The 18,390-nt window shown below is 35.9% G+C and overlaps 1 long non-coding RNA gene across 1 annotated transcript in view; it reads left to right on the top strand.

Moving 5' to 3' along the window:
- Nucleotides 1–9,854, top strand: part of LOC116905696 — a 39,575-nt gene extending 29,721 nt beyond the window's left edge. The window contains exons 2-4 of the long non-coding RNA XR_004388561.1: nt 6,250–6,274; nt 9,350–9,398; nt 9,480–9,854. This is a non-coding gene — a long non-coding RNA (uncharacterized LOC116905696). The remainder of the gene's footprint in view (nt 1–6,249; nt 6,275–9,349; nt 9,399–9,479) is intronic.
- The last annotated feature ends 8,536 nt before the right edge of the window (nt 9,855–18,390 follow it).

The following is an 18,390-nucleotide window of genomic DNA, read 5'->3' as shown; positions in this document are numbered from 1 at the left end:
TATTAAATGATGACACACTATGCATAGAAAAATATCCTACACAGAGGAAATCATTTTCCTTCAGAATTTTTTAGTTCCTTTAAAATTATTTGGAGGCATTCATAATTATTTGAGAAGATTTGTCATCCAAAAGAATAGAGCCAATATTTGAAACTAACAAAGACTCATGATTTTCTTGTGAACAATTCTGAATATGCTTGTTAGTTTAATCTTTCTATAGCTCATCACATTTTAAATGTCCCCATTAAAGTTGCACAAAGTCCTTAAGATATTTAAAAAATTTCAAGTCAATAAATGAATATAGGATTTATTCCCGTTTTCTGAATTATTTAGAACAATTCTCTATCATATCTCCCACAATTCCTAAATCTTTTAACTCTTTCTATCCTTTTGCTTTGTTTTTATTGGTCCAGAATAATATTTCTTAAAAGACAAGCAAGAGTATCACTGCCCATTTGACCATCTCCACCTCATTCACTTCTACCAAGGCTTACTCATCTTCTTGTACCTAAAATGTATTCATTTTATCATTCATGCATCTTGCTGAGAAAAATATACTCTTACCTGTACAGTGAAAGTCCTGTAGGGAGAAAGCTAAGCTCAAGTTATACAACATATTTCCCTGAAAACAACTTTAATATAAAAACAGAAGAACGTATGACAAGTTGGGAAGACATTTTCTGTAGATAAATCAGTGGCGAGTCAGGAGGTTTCTCAGTAAAGACAAATTTAATACTGTTGTCATCCAGAGTTCTAAACATGAAGAGACAGTTAATCCAGATGTGGACACGGCTTATTGGTGGCTATTGTACTATATGCAAAACCACTGGGATCACTACCAAATAATTCTGACATAGTAAGTAAACCTGTGCAAGCTTATTACAGGACCAAGAATCTGGAGTACGATAAAGGAAGAAAGGTTCCTGTAGATTTATTATCCCATCTATACTAGGTATTCCTGACAGGGCAAAGTTTAGCCCCTCACCTGGTATCAGACTAAACATTCTCTTTCTCATGCTTTTCATAACTGTCTCACAGATGCTCATGTGTTAAAACGTGGTCAGCAGCCAGTGACACTTTTGGGAGCTTGTGGGATGTTTATGAGGTGAGGCATAAAGAGAGGAAGTTGGCTCACTAGGAGAATGCTCTACAAGGTGACATTAGGACTCTAGTTCTCTTCTTTCCATCTCAGTCACTCCCTGCTTCCTATGCAGTAACCAGTTCCCTCTGCCACATGCTCACAGCATGATGTGCTGCTCCAGCACAAGCCAAAAGCAAAAAGACAACTAGTTGTGGACTGAAACCTTGAAATGTTTAAGTCCAAAACAAAGTTTCCTCCTTCGAAGGCGATTTTTGTTACGGTAATGAAGCAGACTATGATATTCCATAGTATCTCAAAATGCACCTAGACATTCATGTGCTGAGGTTATGAGCTGTTAAGCCTTTGCCTTTCATTTTCACCTGCTTCTGCAGTTTCACCTCTGAAACTGAACTAAAGACTGTGCACATAGTACTTCTGTATTGTTGGTGTGTCTCCACTAGGTCAGCCAATGGACAGTAATAAATGAATGCTTCAGAGTGAGAAAAGGCAGGAAAAAATAATTTCTTCCCATTTGCTCCCTCTTCACTTTGCCTTTCCTGTGAGCATTAACACAAGGGATGCTTTCCTGTCTCCAAAGTAGCCATTTTCTTGCACCAAAGTAGCTGAATTCTGTTTACAACTTTCCTGCCACTTAGACAAGTCTCATAATGGGCCCCTTGAAGATATCAGTTCCAGTCATCTCACCTGTTCTCTTCAGACACATGAATCCCAGCACACATGCGTCCTTTGCACACACCAAAGTTAAAATAATGCCAAATTTTTCCCATTGACTTGGTTCTCATAGTTATTCACTGTATATTATATCACTGTTATTTATAGATTGTTTTAATTTTCTAATTAATTTCAGGCATAGGCAATTCAAACGGCACACGCGCGCGCACGCGCGCGCGCACACACACACACACACACACACACACACACACACACAGGCACACGTGCACATGAACACAGTAAATTCATACAGATGCACTGCAGTAGCAGCCAGCAGCCATAGGGGAACAGTTAATTTATCTCTGACATCTGGATGACTTTGTACTTGTGCTTGCAATCCCCCAAATGTCCTCTGGAGATAGAGGATAAAATGCTCTCACATACTATCTTAACCAGTGTATTTATAATGTTTTTGTTGACCTTCTTAGAGCTGCTCATTTGTAGCTATAATTCCAGTGTACATGTCCTATGCTAACCAATTTAATACTATAATTATTTATTGACACATTTTGTGCTCTGGTAAACCATGAGTTCTATAGAGGCATGTATGTTTTACCTATCTCCCTACCAGATATCATCTGGCAAGTAGGGAAATACTATGCATGATTGTTAATGGGTATGTTTGGGGCTGATAATCCCAAAGTCCTTTGAACAAATTGAAAGGCATTTATGAGTTTTAGCACCTGAAACATTTACTTTTATTAGCATAAGAAGAACTGCCTTTGAGAGATACCAAATCATGGAAAATTTCCGTGTGCAGTTAGTCACCTTAAAGTCTATCTGTATCAAGTATACACAATAATAGACACTCAATAAACATTAGCTATGATTTTATTCTATTTACCAATAATAATGGTTTATATACTATTGACTTATAAGCAAATACTTCTACATCCTCTATATATTTAAAAGTGTAGCTCAAGTCAATTCATTTCCCAATGATATTTTGACTCTCTACAGCAGGAATTGCAGAGTAGACTGTATATCAACATTGTTGTAATTAACATTTATTCTTAATCGGCTATGTTTATTCATTTATGCTCTGTTAGCTCCAACTACCTCCTATACACTTTATCTACTAATATACACATGTGTGTTCTATGTTTCTAAGCTATAAAATGTTTAATAGTCAAAATGTGAATATTATCCTAGCAAATGCCCTTATATATCTTACCCTTTATGTAAATCATATGCTAATGCCTGCTATAGGACACCACCAAGACAAAAATCTCAACATCACTTCATCCATCATGCAATGTTTGCCAGTCCCTTCACTATTGCATTTCACCTCTTATATAACATTAGTCTTTGAAATTTTCTCATCAGTTCAAGTGAAAGGTATCTGTTTCGTACTTTGAAATTTAGCTTTTATTTTTCTATGCAGTATTTATATTTTATACCAAATAATCATTTTATGTGTGTATACACATTTAGAAATATCCCTTAACTGATTATAGATTATCAAAAGATTAATTTTTTATCTTTAAGAGCCATAAAAATTAACAGACATAATAAATATTTGTCAGATTTTAATAAGTTGAACTGAATTGTGTGGCAGTTGTTTACCTATCCTCTTTTAATGGCTCAAGATACTCAATGATGCTTTATAGTATGGAACAGTGGGTAGACAAACACCCGCCTAGTTCCTTTCTTGAAACTTAACAACAGTGCTCAATGAAAGTCATCACTGTTGATTTGACTATTATTAACCTGCTATCTAAAGTAATGAAGTAAATCAGACTTAAAATGATTTGGAATTTGTTGAAAACAATGACTTCTTTTAAGGGAACTCAATATGGCCTAAGTCAATGAGTTAAGCTTATGAGGCTATTCAAAGACTTACCTTCAATTTCCTCAATGTCATTAGCTAACGGGTTGTTTTCTAGAATCCTTCTGTAAATGAAAGGAGATTTAAACTCATAGTAAATTCAGCCTGCTTTGATAATTAAACTCTGTTTAATCTCAATCCATAAAATGATGTATTCTAATTATTTTAGTACACGAGATAAATTGTACAACTGTAAAACTTTACAACTCAGTGGATGTGTTTGGTGCCACAATATACTGGAATTTATTGTGTTAGATGCAGGAACATAGATGTGATGCATTACTATGTCTTAATGACAATTAGCTGATTTTATTTCTCCTTCTCAACTTATCTTCATTACTTAAGAGCATAAAATGAAGCGAAACTTCTAGAACGATAACTATTTCTAGACACCCCCCAATCAGGTGATAAAAGACTTCTTTTTTAAGAAAGAAAACTACAATTTGTTCTCATTTACTGACTCCAGTAGCATTTTTACCAAAGTCTGAATTAATGAGTAATAGCTCAATCTTTCAGCATATGACTACAGTCTAGAGCAAGTGGCCTAAGGTTCAAAGCATAAACTTGTCAAAAGAAAATGCATATGTGTGAAAACTTTGGCTGAACAACGCATGCCTCATTTTTTTTTTGATGCCCTGGTATCTTAAAATACATTAATCACATCATAGCTCCATCAATATTACTTACACTGTTATTTCAACCTGGCAGATTATTTCATCCAATCACAATGATTGAGCATCTACATGAAAAATGATAAGCTTTCAAAAGCCCTGAGCTTCAATCTGTTCTTTGTGTATAGAGAGTGCAACTTATCTATGAAAATGTGTTGCCACTGTTCAGAAGAATATGTGTCTAGAATGTGTCAAAGTCAAAAGGCACAGAATACATGTAAACATGGGATATGGTTCTCAGAGCAAACCAGAGCTATATGTAAATCATAAAGTCCATTTATGAAATGGAAAATGAAACTTGGAGATAGCAGTCATAATTTGGAATTGCCCTAATAAGAGTGCTATATGAGAAAATTCAAAGGTTTTATATTCAAAAAGATGCAAAGAGTTCAGAAAATGACAACTTATTATATGAGAATATTAGCTTTGCTGACTCACTATAATTTTGACATTTTAATGCCTATAGAAGCATACATGCACTAAATGACCTCTTAAGATCAGAATGACTTTAATTGTCAAGTAGATAAGTAATTCCCTTTTATAAAGAAGGAAAATGAAATACAAAGGGCTGTTATACCTTACTTTAAAGTCCATCATCAATCATGATGTTTGAATTAGAATTCTTATCTCCTAAAAATCTATAACCATTCTTCTAAGTTCCACTGTTTCTTAGGAGACACAAGTATTATATATACATTGTACATGTAGTTTGTATATCAAATGAAAGCCATTGCTTCCAAGAAGGAAGTACAATCATGTAGAATAAGAAGCCTTAAATAAAAAAGTGAAATAGACAAGGAATAGTTGTTTTATCAGTGTTCTTTGGCTTTTCTGTCCACAATAAGAAGTTAGAGGTCTTCCTTTTAATTGACCATTAAATCTTTGACAAATTTCTCCATTTAAAACAAGCCAACTTTTACCTTTTTATCAAGAATGAAAAAATGATGATACATGTATACAATGTCCTATACTGCATCGTGTACAATAAAAGAAAACAATTTCTCAACAATTTGTGCAAAATCGTTAAGGATTTTCATTAATACTTACAAAACCATCATTATTGCCGACCAGAAGAAAGATATAGGGAAGAAAGAAGAGCAGAGGAAAATATTTAACAAAGATAAGAGGCATTGGAAGTCCATACAGGCTAATTTTCAGGGTACACTTTTTTTTTTAATTTGCTCAATCATGATGATTATTAGTCTTATAATTCAATAAGTTACCTAGGTATTTTCTTTTTGCTTACTAATGTACTCACTATTAATGCACATATATTTCAAAATATGCAAATGAGAGTTAATGTCATTGGATGAACATATTGTCATAAGATAATAGTTTCCCTTTACAAGATAAATGACAATGTAAAGCTAAACTGATACTGAAAGCAAATGATGAGGTAAATTGAGAAACACTGCTGATTTTTACCAACATGTTCTCATAAAGTAGCTTCATTCCTGTGGTATCAAATGCTGCATGTTGATATATCATTATCTTCTCTAACAAATCTCGGTGGAGTGTAGTCAAAATGCATCAGAAAAACTGCATTCTGATCACTGAAGAGGATGAGATTTACCATGATGTGCAGTCAGTCCAGCGATTGTTCCCAGATAGTAAGCCTATTTCCTGCTTCACAAAATCATGTGCACAAGTGATTTCTCAGGAAAAGATGATATACCTTCTCACTGAAGATAATGATTTACTATTATACAAACTGCATTGATGTTTTTCCTCTGAAGAGTTTCTACCTGGCACTTTAGAAATAGCTAAGCTTACATACAATCATATATATATATGTATGTATATATATATATGTACATGTATGTACAAATATATGCAAATGTATATATGTATATATATATAGTTTGTACAGATTTATACATGTGTTTGTATATCTATGAACAAGGGAAATCACCTAACTCTTTTGTTTACTGTTACAGATTTAAAAGATGATCCAGAATAAAGGTATAAAAAAATTTTTGTCTGGCTTTGAAAGTACAATGTATTGACCTCTTAAAAACTGGTTCCCAAAAATACATATTTGCAAAATTGCAAACACATCCAAATTTCAGTGTAATGGCAGATCACCACGCAAATTATATTCTAGGAAGTTCAGTTTAGCATTGTCCAAATTGGTCAAAGCAAAACCACAGGGGAGAGTCACACAGACAGTCTTCTTCAGAACTGAGGGAAAGTATGACTCACTGCAAGGAATTCCTTAATGTCTGAGAACTGTAGAGAGACAGAGCAAGGTCATTCCACTGGGGACAAGTCTCACTGAAAGAGAAAAAGAGGATACCAAACCAAATTAATTACCTACACTTTTTCAAGTCTAAAAATAGACTTTGAAGTTTTGTATTTTATATTTAAAACAATTTCTCTCAAATTTCTAAGTTCTAAAAGTTAAGAGAAACAGAATTTGCCTGAAGAAAAATAAAATACATTCTCATAGAGAAAAGAGAAAATAAAGAGGTTGAAATTTTATATGAGTGCAGTTTTATGTAGCTTTTTGGTCTTTAAAAGGGAAGTGATAAACTAAGCTAAGGTGATGTGAATAAGTGACATATGAATGTGGATATACATGTCTCTTTGTGTGTGTACATGTATTTTAAGAGTGATGTAATATATTTCTTCCTTCAAAGTATTAGATGTGAAAATCTTATCTACTAGTGACATATACTGAATAAATGTATACCTCATTGCATATATATATATATATATATATATATATATATATATAACAAGCATATATGTTACAAGCTCATACCACATTCAGTGCTCACTCACCCACAACAGGAGGATAATAAGAACTACATTTTCTCTGAATTAAAATGCAATCAGTACTCCATTTTTCAATAGGGTTATTAGGTTCTCGGGAGTCTAACTTCTTGAGTTCTTTGTATATATTATATATTAGCCCTCTATCAGATGTAGGATTGGTAAAGATCTTTTCCCAATCTGTTGGTTGCCATTTTGTCCTAATAAAGTGTCTCTTGCCTTACAGAAGCTTTGCAATTTTATGAAGTCCCATTTGTCAAGGCTCGATCTCAGAGGATAAGCCATTGGTGTTCTGTTCAGGAAAATTTCCCCAGGGCCCATGTGTTGGAGGCTCTTCCCAACTTTTTCTTCTATTAATTTGAGTGTATCTGGTTTGACGTGGAGGTCTTTGATCCACTTGGACTTGGCTTTGTACATGGTGATAAGAATGGGTGATTTGCATTCTCCCAAATGCTAAGCAGTAGTTAAACCAGAACCGTTTGTTGAAAATGCTATCTTTTTTCCACTGGATGGTTTTAGCTTCTTTGTCAAAGATCAAGTGACCATAGTTTTGTGGGTTCATTTCTGGATTTTCAATTCTGTTCCATTGATCTACTGCCTGTCTCTGTACCAACACCATACAGGTTTTTTTTTTTTTTAAATCACTATTGCTCTGTAATTCTGCTTGAGGTCAGGGATGGTGATTCTCCCAGAAGACCTTTTATTGTTGAGGATAGTTTTCATGATGGGGTTCAAAACTAAACAAAGAAATCTCTAGTGAGGAATCTTGAATGGCTGAGAAGCAACTAAAGAAATCTTCAAAATCCTTAGTCATCAGGACAATGCAAATCAAAACAACCCTGAGAGTCCACCTCATACCAGTCAGAATGGCTAAGATCAAAAACTCAACAAGGATGTGGAGAAAGAGGTACACTCCTCCATTGTTGGTGGGATTGCAAGCTGATACAACCATTCTGGAAATCAGTCTTGAGGTTCCTCAGAAAATAGACATAGTACTACCTGAGGACCCAGCATACTACTCCTGGGTGTATACCCAAAAGATGTTCAAACATATAACAAGGACATATGTTCTACTATGTTCATGGCAGCCTTCTTTATAATAGCCAGATACTGCAAAGAACCCAGATGTTCCTCAACAGAGGAATAGATGCAGAAAATATGATACATCTACACAATGGAGTACTACACAGTATTAAAAGCAATGAGTTCATGAAATTCATAGGCAAATGGATGGAACTAGAAAATATCCTGAGTGAGGAAACCCAATCACACACACACACACACACACATACACACACACACACACATACACACACACACACACACAAAGCCCAACATGGTATACACTCACTGATGAGTGGATATTAGGCCAAAACCTCAAATTACCCAAGATACAATCCCCAGACCACATGAAGCTCAAGAAGAAGGATGACCAAAGTGTGGATGCTTCAGTCCTTCTTAGAAGTGGGAACAAAAATATTTATTGGAGGAAATTCAGAGACAAAGTTTGGAGCAGAGACTGAAGGAAAGGCCATCCAGAGACCACCCCACCTAGGGATCCAACCCATATACATACAACCACAAAACTCAGACAATATTGCTGATGCCAAGAAGTGCATGCTGAGAGGAGCCTGACATAGCTGTCTCTTGAGAGGCTTTGCCAGAGCATGACAAATACAGAGGAGAATGCTTGCAGCCAACCATTGAAATGAGAATGGGGTCCCCAATGGAGGAGTTAGAGAAAGGAGCTGAAGGGGCTTGCCACCTCATAAGAACAATAATACCAACCAACCAGAGCTTTCAGGTACAAAGAGTACACATGGACAAACTCATGGCTCCAGCTGCATATGTAGCAAAGGATTGCCTTGTTTGAGCATCAGTGGGAGGAGAAGCCCTTCATCCTGGCAAGGCTTGATGCCTGAGTGTAAGGAAATATCAAGATAGGGAAGCAAAAAGGGGTGGGCAGGTGGTGGGAGAACACCCTCATAGAAGCAGGGGGAGGGGTATGGGATAGAGGGTTTATGGAAACAAGGAAAGGGTATAACATTTGAAATGTAAATTTAAAAATTGAGTAAAAAAATATGATATACAAAAAAATAAAATAAAAATAAAATGGAGTCAGATTTCTATTTGAAAAGGTATTATATTGTACAATGATTTCCAATAATAAGATGATGCATGTAATATTTATAAACTTAAAGAGTTGTTAGACCTACTTAACAAAGTTATTTGATGTAATTGATTGTTTCTCTTTTCTAACAGGTAAATTGTAACAGGCCCTCTCTGCCTAACGCCCTGGGGATACAGTAAGGTAATGAATGACAAAAAGATGCCTAGCAAGTTCCCATCCTGATATGAGGTACTCATTCAAGTAACTTGTATTTTTTGATAGATGACAATATATCAAACAACACAGACATGGCCAATTGTTGGAAGTGAAGAGCCACCCTTGGACAATACCTGTCTGTGAGATTGAAGTGAGTGTCTCGGATCCCTGTGATGCTCCAAGGAGGCATTGTCTGTTTCTTGCAATATCATGCCCAAGTGATGGATATTGGTTTTTCCCCATTGACTTGAGAAGTGAAAGACCATATTTCTTCCAAGTTTCTAAAAGCCAGCCCATATGTGGGAAAAACATAGTTTTCTAACTGCACTTTGCAAACTGACAAACTGAAGTCTGATTCACCAATCTTCCTACACCATCACCTTCCAATGTAGATTTAGTCAAGAAGAAGTTTATTTATAAAATAAATCAGAACAATGAAAAGTCACTTTTCCAGCTTCTTATTTATACTAGAATTATATTTTTTTGTCTTAGGCTTCTGGAGAAAAAAAGACTTCTATCATTGTTAAAGTGATATTTTATTTTGCTTTTTTCTGTCATTCAGTTGTGTTAGCCAGTATTCTATTGTTGTGAAGAGACAGCATGAAAACAACAATTCTTAGAAAAGAAAACCTTTAATTGGGGCTTACTTAGAGATTCTGAGATTTATTCCATTATATGTATGTTAGCAGGCAGGTAGACATGATGGTGAACAAAGTGCTGAGAGTTCTACATCCATATCTGCAGGCAGCAGAAGATAGAGAGAACCACTCTACCTGGCTTGTTCTTCTGAAACGCTAAAGCCTACTCCCAGTGACACACTTCCTCCAACAAGGCCACACCTACTTCAACAAGGTTACACCAAAATCCTCCCAAGTAGTTCCCCATGCTAATAACCACACATTTAAACATATGATCCCATTGTGGGTTGGACTTGTATTCAAACCACAACTAGATTTAGACAACCTAAAAATCCCATACACAATTCTATTTATGATCTTGAAAGAAATTTTCCTGAGTTTTTCATATATACATATGTTGATATATACATATACATCCCCAAAACCACTGGCTGTCTTTAGACAATACTTAAACTCCAAATACTTAAGCACTTGATGAAAAGAAAAAGACTCAGTAGCCTATAAAGATACGTAGTAGCATTTTCACCTTTTAATTTAAATGTACAAGCAACACTACGCACATAAGTAAAAATTAAATTAAGAATAAGACATGGGTACTTCAGTGATATCAGAACCTGTATTAATTGATGTGATATCCTTTGGTGATTCACCTCAAATGTGGTCCTCAACCTTAACTACAGATTAGAATTGCCAGAGGAACTTCCTTTTAAATACTGATTCTTGAGCCCAACTCACAAGAGATTCATATTTTAATTGGTTTTAGGTAAAACATGGATGTCAATATTTCTCAGCATCCCTGAGAGAGTCTAATAAGCTACAGGCATTGAAATGTGATCTCCATGGAGTCTTCACTTACTCTCCAGTTCAGATACCCGTCTCTTAAAACAAAAAAGCAGACATTCTCATACATATAGCCCTATTCTGTAGCAACCTAAGTGTGAAAATGTGACACAAGATGAAAAACTTGAGACACTTCGGTACACTGTCCATTTTGTCTTGTGTTTCAGTATAGACAGTTTTCTGTGGAAACAAAAGAAATATGTATATAAAAAAAACCTAGAGCACTGCCCACAAGCACTAAAAAAGGCTACACAGATTAACCTTTTGTTTTTAAACTAAGATGCTCAATGTATCATAGTCCTGTAAAGTTTAAGCTCAGTGTATCATAGTTCTGTGAAGTTTAAGATGCTCTGTGATATACAGCCATAAGATTATCAGGCTAAAACTGTACTCCACACCTTTAATTATTCCTGTAGAGTCTTATGAATGGAGAGTGATTTGATTTCTATGAAACCTAGAGAAAGCTTGTAGAAACTATGGAATTAAATACAATGCAGATATAATCAAGCATTATTATAGTTTGTAATTAAAAAGACCAACATCATAAATAAGCCATTTCTCCATGGATATTCTGCAAAGTACACGTTCTTGGTTTGTTGTTATTATCATTTTTAATTTGTTAAATATTGACAGTGACTTTACTCATTCTTGCTCTTTAAATTTTTGGGAACCATAAAGAAATTAGAGCAAAAATTAACAAATAAGAAAGGCTCTTCCTTTAGTATTCAAATTTACTGAATATGTTTTTCATACTAGTGTTTTTCTTTTTTTTTCTTTTGACATTATAATATAATTATGCCATTCTCCCTTCTCCTTTCTCTCTCCAAAATCATTCTCTCTCTCTCTCTCTCTCTCTCTCTCTCTCTCTCTCTCTCTCAACTAATTGTTAATGCATGCATAAGTACTCCACATGCTATTACAGCAATGGACAGGTCTTATATTGATTAATAAGACAAACATAGAGATAAGATAATTCATAACATGCCTTTCCAGAATATGAAGGACAGTTAACCTGAGGGCAGTTAAGAAGAACTGACATAGAAAATCCTCTGTCTTCCTTTTCTTTGTCTAAAAGCAGGATACAGGCTTACAATAATAGAAAGCATCCTTCTGTGTTTCATGTGAGAACAAAAGTTAATTCTGAAATACAGACTCATCATCAGTGTATATACAATACAAGAGAAGTTTATATGAGTGGTCCTCTAAATGTCATTTGCTGGCCTCCTTGTCATTTGTGGTCATAAAGACTAAATCTCCTTGCCTTTGTATTGCTATTTCTCTGAAATATTGTATTATCTGTGGGAAAAGTTATAAAAGCTAGTAAGCAGGGGTTGGGGGTTTAGCTCAGTGGTAGAATGCTAGCCTAGCAAGCACAAGGCCCTGGGTTCAGTCTTCAGCTCCGGGGAAAAAAAAGAAAGTAAAAAGCTAGTAAGCTAAGGCTTTCAGCCTCCCACTGCAGAATTTCACTTTGAAGTGTACTACTTGCATTAATAAATGTGCATTCCCTACTCCTGTCCATCTGGCCATTTTTAACAGGAGCCCATCCCATCTACAAACATATGAGGACTGAGAAAAAATTACATTCCCTCAAATACAGTAGCTAATTGTTTGTAGAGTCCAATTTTTTAATATTTCTTAGCACACACAGTTTAGAACGGATTCATTGTCAAAAATAATTAACTCTGATTTTCCTTCCATCAAGAGACAGCCTGTTTCTTGGCCCCTTTAGTTTGGTCTGGCTGATGACTTGCTCTGGTGAATACATCATGGCAGAAGGAATAGCTAACAAGACTGTCATACCATTCATGGCATATAATATGCTTTGTACTTTCTTAGAATTTAACTACTAACATGGGAGCAAACCTAGACTAACATGTGAGAAAATATTAGGCCACATAGAAGAAAATTTGTCTGTCCCTGCAATAGCTTCAGCTAAATGACTTGCAAGTGTGTGGAGGAGTCCAGCTACGAACAAAAAGAATGAGCTAAAACCAAACACCACACCCTCAGACTCGCATATTCACAAGATCAACAGTAGTCCTTCTCTCAGCCACTTGGGTTTATTTAATGATGCAGACCCACCCAAAATACAAAACAAAGCCTTTCCAAGCACATAGTGTAGTATCTACCACGAATTTCTCCGTGTCTCAAGAAACCAGTGTGCTTGCAGCGCTCTTTCAAACCCAGATGCCTTCATGATTATGAGTGAAAGTAATTAAAATGGATTCAGTGCTCCAAAGGGTTATGGTAGTAAGAGCTGCAGACAGTAATTAAAGAAAGATCGCCAGACAACATCAGACTTATAATATCAGGTTCTCCCCAGCATAGTCCAGATCAGCTGAAAAGGAAAGCTGGTTTTACCATTCTTTCCATCCATGCCTCTGCTGTTCAAAATGGGAGATTGCTCACTCTAATTGGTAAAAGTCAAGCGCTTTCAAAGACTGTTGAGTTCTTAGACAAGCACTCACACCCTGGGTTTCTGAAGAGGTTTTACAGCCCACAAAACAACGATTCTTCACCAAAATGACGAGGGTGTGGGAGAAAGAGACTGGCATCCCAAGGAACCTGAAATAGATAATATTGAATTAATTTTCCTTTTGTTTGGAACATGTGATTCTTAAACTTGACCACTGAGTGGTATCATGGACTTAATAAAAATCTGATAATTATGATAGTAATGGAAGGAAAAAGAGATGACAATTTAGGTTTCTAGATGGTGCAGCGCTTCCTGAAATGGCCCTCTCCTCTAGTGGTATTTGTTCAGCTCATCACTTCTGAGTGTGTACGAAACATCTGTCCTGCAAAATGATGGGAGCTGGAAGACATACCTTTAAAGAAAATTTATCAGGAGTCCATTTCAGAGAAAATTCCAACCGCAATCAGGTTCACCGCATTATTATCCAGCAACTGCAGCACTCCTGTGTATGACTTCTGCAGGTTTAGAGCACCACTATGTGGAATAATGGTATGTCTGAAAAACCCTGTATGTATTTTTCTCATATGAGTGCTGTACATGATATAACAAAAGCAGAAAAGCAATCACATCTCTCTTATCTAAAAGAATATTTCTTCACAGGGTTATGAAATGTAAATAACCTTTTTAAAAAAATAAGAGTAAATTAAGTCTTTGCAGTTAATTGTACAAACCACAGATATTTTTGCAGCTAATTTTAACAAACAGAAAAGCATCCAGACCATTTTTTTCCCAGAGATTCTTACCTAAATGCATTTTGCTATTGTGTTTCATCTGCATGTGGTACATTACATTTAATGGAAATCACACAATCCAATTATCTCTCCTAGGGGAAGAAGAAAGGGGGAAAGGAGCTAGAGGAATTTATTGTAAGCACAAGGAGATGCTTCTGGCAACTTAACTGGGGGAGAAATGGCAGATCCTGCTTTCTTAGCTACTCAAGTATACTCCCCAAATGCAATGAATCTGAAGGGAACAACACAGAAGAGAATGGCAAGGCTGCACTAAACTAGTGAACACTGGGTTCTAGAAAGAGTACAATTTTCTAGTTTAAAAAATTGCATGGCTGTTTCCTTTCTTAAACACTGTACAACTGATCTTATCTCACTTTGGTATTTAACCCAGAGGCCACATGTAGCATTCATTTCTCTTCAAAGATGCACCAACTTGCCTAAAAGTATGATTCTACCCTCAGAAGTGTTCACCTTAAAATCAAAGGTCAATGATACTAAAGCACCTTAAATTTGTAGTATTAGACAAGACTGAAAACTGTATGGCCAGTATAGTAACCAGTTTATATTTCTACTGAGGTTTTAACTAAAATGAACATAAATGAAGATGTAGTTCCCTAGAGACTGTATCATATTTCTAGAGCCCAAGCCATGTGGGAATGGTAGTAGTTGTACTAGACAGCATAGAAGGAAACCATCACCAGCACAGCAATGAATTCCTTTGCGCTGACCCTGCTCACAGACAGTGACCCCACTGACACCCCTGCTTCAGTGCAGCAGCCTTTCTTTGGGGTTTTGCTTTCTTTAACTGGTTATGTGTGACCTGTGTGATTTGAGTTATTTGTAGTATGGGGTATTCAACCTGGGAGGGGTCTCATTTCCAGAATTGGTGGGGAATATAAATTTCTTCACTGATTAAAATTAAAAAGCATGGATTCACATAGAGAATGAGGAGTTAGCTTTCAGAACAAAAGGAAGAGATAACAATAGTGAGCTAAAGCATCCCGTCTTTACCCATCATGCTTTTCTCCCCTTTTAACCATAAAATCGTGCTTATGTTATGCTTTGAGAGGGATGAAATTGAGAAAATTGACAAGTGCTATGCTGAGAGTAGGTATTTCTTGATGTCTATACAGACCTTAACTTAAAATGAATCTTTTAGATATAGATAAATAATATATTTTCAAAAGGACTTACCTGGCTTGGAATTTCAAGTTTCCCTGTTCTTCATCTCTATCTCTTTTAAGTATCTCTATGTTATGTCCTCTATGTTATCTAAGTTAGACTGAAAATTCAATTTTATGTCTTTGTATTTTCAGCCCTCTGATTTATGCACAAATTTTGCAAAGTTTCTGAAGGCTCCTAACAAGGACTTGTTGAGTGAATAATAGCATTTTTATCCCTAGTGATATTCTTGGCCTCACCAACAATAATCAATTCTTGAAGATCAATTATGATCAGTAAGAATTTGCTAGCTTAAAACATTAAACCATGTTTCCAATGATGATGAGCTGATAGCATGTAGGGAAGCTAACTTAATATCTTTTCCTCTTCTGCTTTAATTTACTTCAGTTCTTGTTGATCTTACTATATCATCACAATTCATTTATTCCTCCCTGAATATTTTCAGTAATTTTCATAAGGTCTTTTAGCACTTACTTTTGTTACTCTAGCAACCTAACCTCATAATGCTTCAAGAGTTATGAAATCATCACAAAAGGATTCAATAGGACCTCTATCCATGGAAGGCATGCAAAGCCCCCCATGATGGGTATTATCAAATACCACTGGAAGCTGAAAACTTCTCCATAAGGAGCACATTATGAAAAACTCTCTTGATCTCAGTGGGCAGATGTCTCTGGTTAGCAGTCCAAAGGGATTGGTTGACACAGGGTGCCATGGGCTATGCTGGACAATCAACTGTCTAAAGTATAGTAGTGCATCCCAGACTCAGAAATAATTGAAACCAAAAATATAGAAACTCCCAAGACTTTGTTTCTCATCTTTAGCCCTCTCTGTATATGCACTTTGGCCACTATTACTTCAGACACACCCTCTCCACCTGGCGGAACCCTTATCAACTCCTTAAAATGTTTTTCTTAAAACAACCCCTTGGCTAGAAAAGGGAGACTATAATCCTTTCAGTACTTTCTGATTTACAATTTTAGATTGCAGACTGAGATTGCCTTCACCTGAAACATGTGATCCTAATAGTCTTTGTCACATTACTATGATGTGCAAATCTCATTGTGAGAGATCTAGGAGAAATGAGAAAGCTACCAAAGACAGTTGCTGACAAATATCTACAATAGAAACTAAACTTTTCCATTCACAAAGCTCTTTGTGAAGCTGTATGTCATATCTTTGAATGCTTAGAATGTAATGGCAATAAAATGGTCTAAGTTTGATAGCCAAAATATGGTTGTTTAAATAATAGCCCTCATAGGCTCATATATTTAAAAGCTTACTCAGAAGGATTTGCACTATTTGAGAAGGATCAGGAAGTATATATCCTTGATGGAGGAAGTGCATCATTAGCGATGGGTGGGCTTTGAAGTTTTAAAAGTCCACAATGAGGCCCAATTTCTCTCTCTCTCTTTCTCCTCTCTCTCTCTCTCTCTCTCTCTCTCTCTCTCTCTCTCTCTCTCTCTCTCTCTCTCTCTCTTTCTCTGCTTATGAATCAGAATGTAGGTTTCAACTACCTCTCCACAGTGCCTGCCTGCCACCATGTTCCCTTCCATCATAATGGACTACACCTCTCAAACTGTAAGCAAGCTCCCAATCGAATCCTTTTTCTCATAAGAGTTGCCATTGTCATGGTATCTCTTCACAGCACTGGAACATTGACTAAGGCATCAAGTAACAAGGATATTCTAGGAGCTCTAATGTATCTGTTATCGTTTTATTAATATTACAGAGGTATTATGTACTAACAAAAATGGCCCTATAATTTATCACTTGTATTCTACAAGCCAATCACTACTACATCAATAGCTGACAATCAAGAAAGTTAAGCTGGTGGTGGTGACTTGCACCTGTAACCCTAGCACCAACCTGGGAGATAAAAAACAAAGCATAGAAGTTCAAAGTATGTCTTGGCTACATTACCGTGAACTACACAAGATCTTGTCAAAGACGAAAAGGAAGAATGGGGAATGGAGAGAAGAAAAAGAAGGTGAAGATGAAGAAGATAAGAGAAGAGAATGAGGGGGAAGCAGAGAACAAGAAAAACTACCATACAGAAATAGTAATGTATACTCCTTGTTTTCTTCTCCCAGAGCCATCTGATGTATGAATTTTGTAAGTAATGCCAGTCTATGTCAGCCACAGTTCTCTCTCCATCATGCTTAACTGTGTAGCTTCAACAAGTTATCTAATCCTTCTCTACTTCAGCCATTGTATCTGTAAACTAGAGAGTAAAGTAGCATTTATCAAAGATGCTGTATGCAAAGCACTTGGAGTAAAGCCAGCGCTATATTACTAAATATGATGACTTTGCTCCTACACGGAACAGTTTATGGAGGCTGTGCAACGAAGTCTATGTCTATTGAGTAAAGGCTAAGAATACTGCTGAGTATCCTACCACACACATGACAGTCTTTTTAAATAAAATACTATTCACTCCAAATTTCAGGATGGTCAAGACTGGAAAATTCTATACTAAAGCATGATAGGAAAATGTTGTTATTAACAACAGAAATAGCAATGATATTGGTAAACTCGGACACAACACTTATAATGTACCAGATACTATTCTCATTACTATATGTGAGCCAATTGTAATCTTTACAAAACAAATAAATGAACAAACAAAACTATGAGGTAGGTCCTATTTTCTGTCTCTGTCTTATAAAAACATGAGGAATATAAAATTATGGATCCATTATCTGTTTCTACTGATGGTAATTGGAGCCCATCAGTTGGGTTACAGTAAATCTTTATGGAAAATTGTTCTCACTGGGAGATATGTTTTTATTGTAAGAAGCTTATGCATCCCTCTTCCTCCCTCTGCCTCCTCTTACTCGGTTCACATTTTAAGAACGCCAAAATTTCCTGATGTTTTTGTTTTAATCAGATATTTAAATCCAATCATTTCCCTTTCTTTCCCTTTTTTGAGCTCCTCCCTGATCATTAAAGGTTACTTTGCAGGGATTACAGCAAAAAACTGATATGAAAAGATAAGAGATTTGAACATTTATCCTAAAGCTTAAGTTGGATTTCTTGTACTTTGATGTATAAGCTTCTTTCTGAATTTTCTCCAAACGTCTTGAGCAGTGCTGTGAAAACACGTCCTC

This window comes from Rattus rattus, chromosome 7 (genome assembly GCF_011064425.1).
Source record: "Rattus rattus isolate New Zealand chromosome 7, Rrattus_CSIRO_v1, whole genome shotgun sequence".
NCBI lineage: Eukaryota > Metazoa > Chordata > Mammalia > Rodentia > Muridae > Rattus > Rattus rattus.
This window is presented reverse-complemented; position numbering and strand designations above follow the sequence as displayed.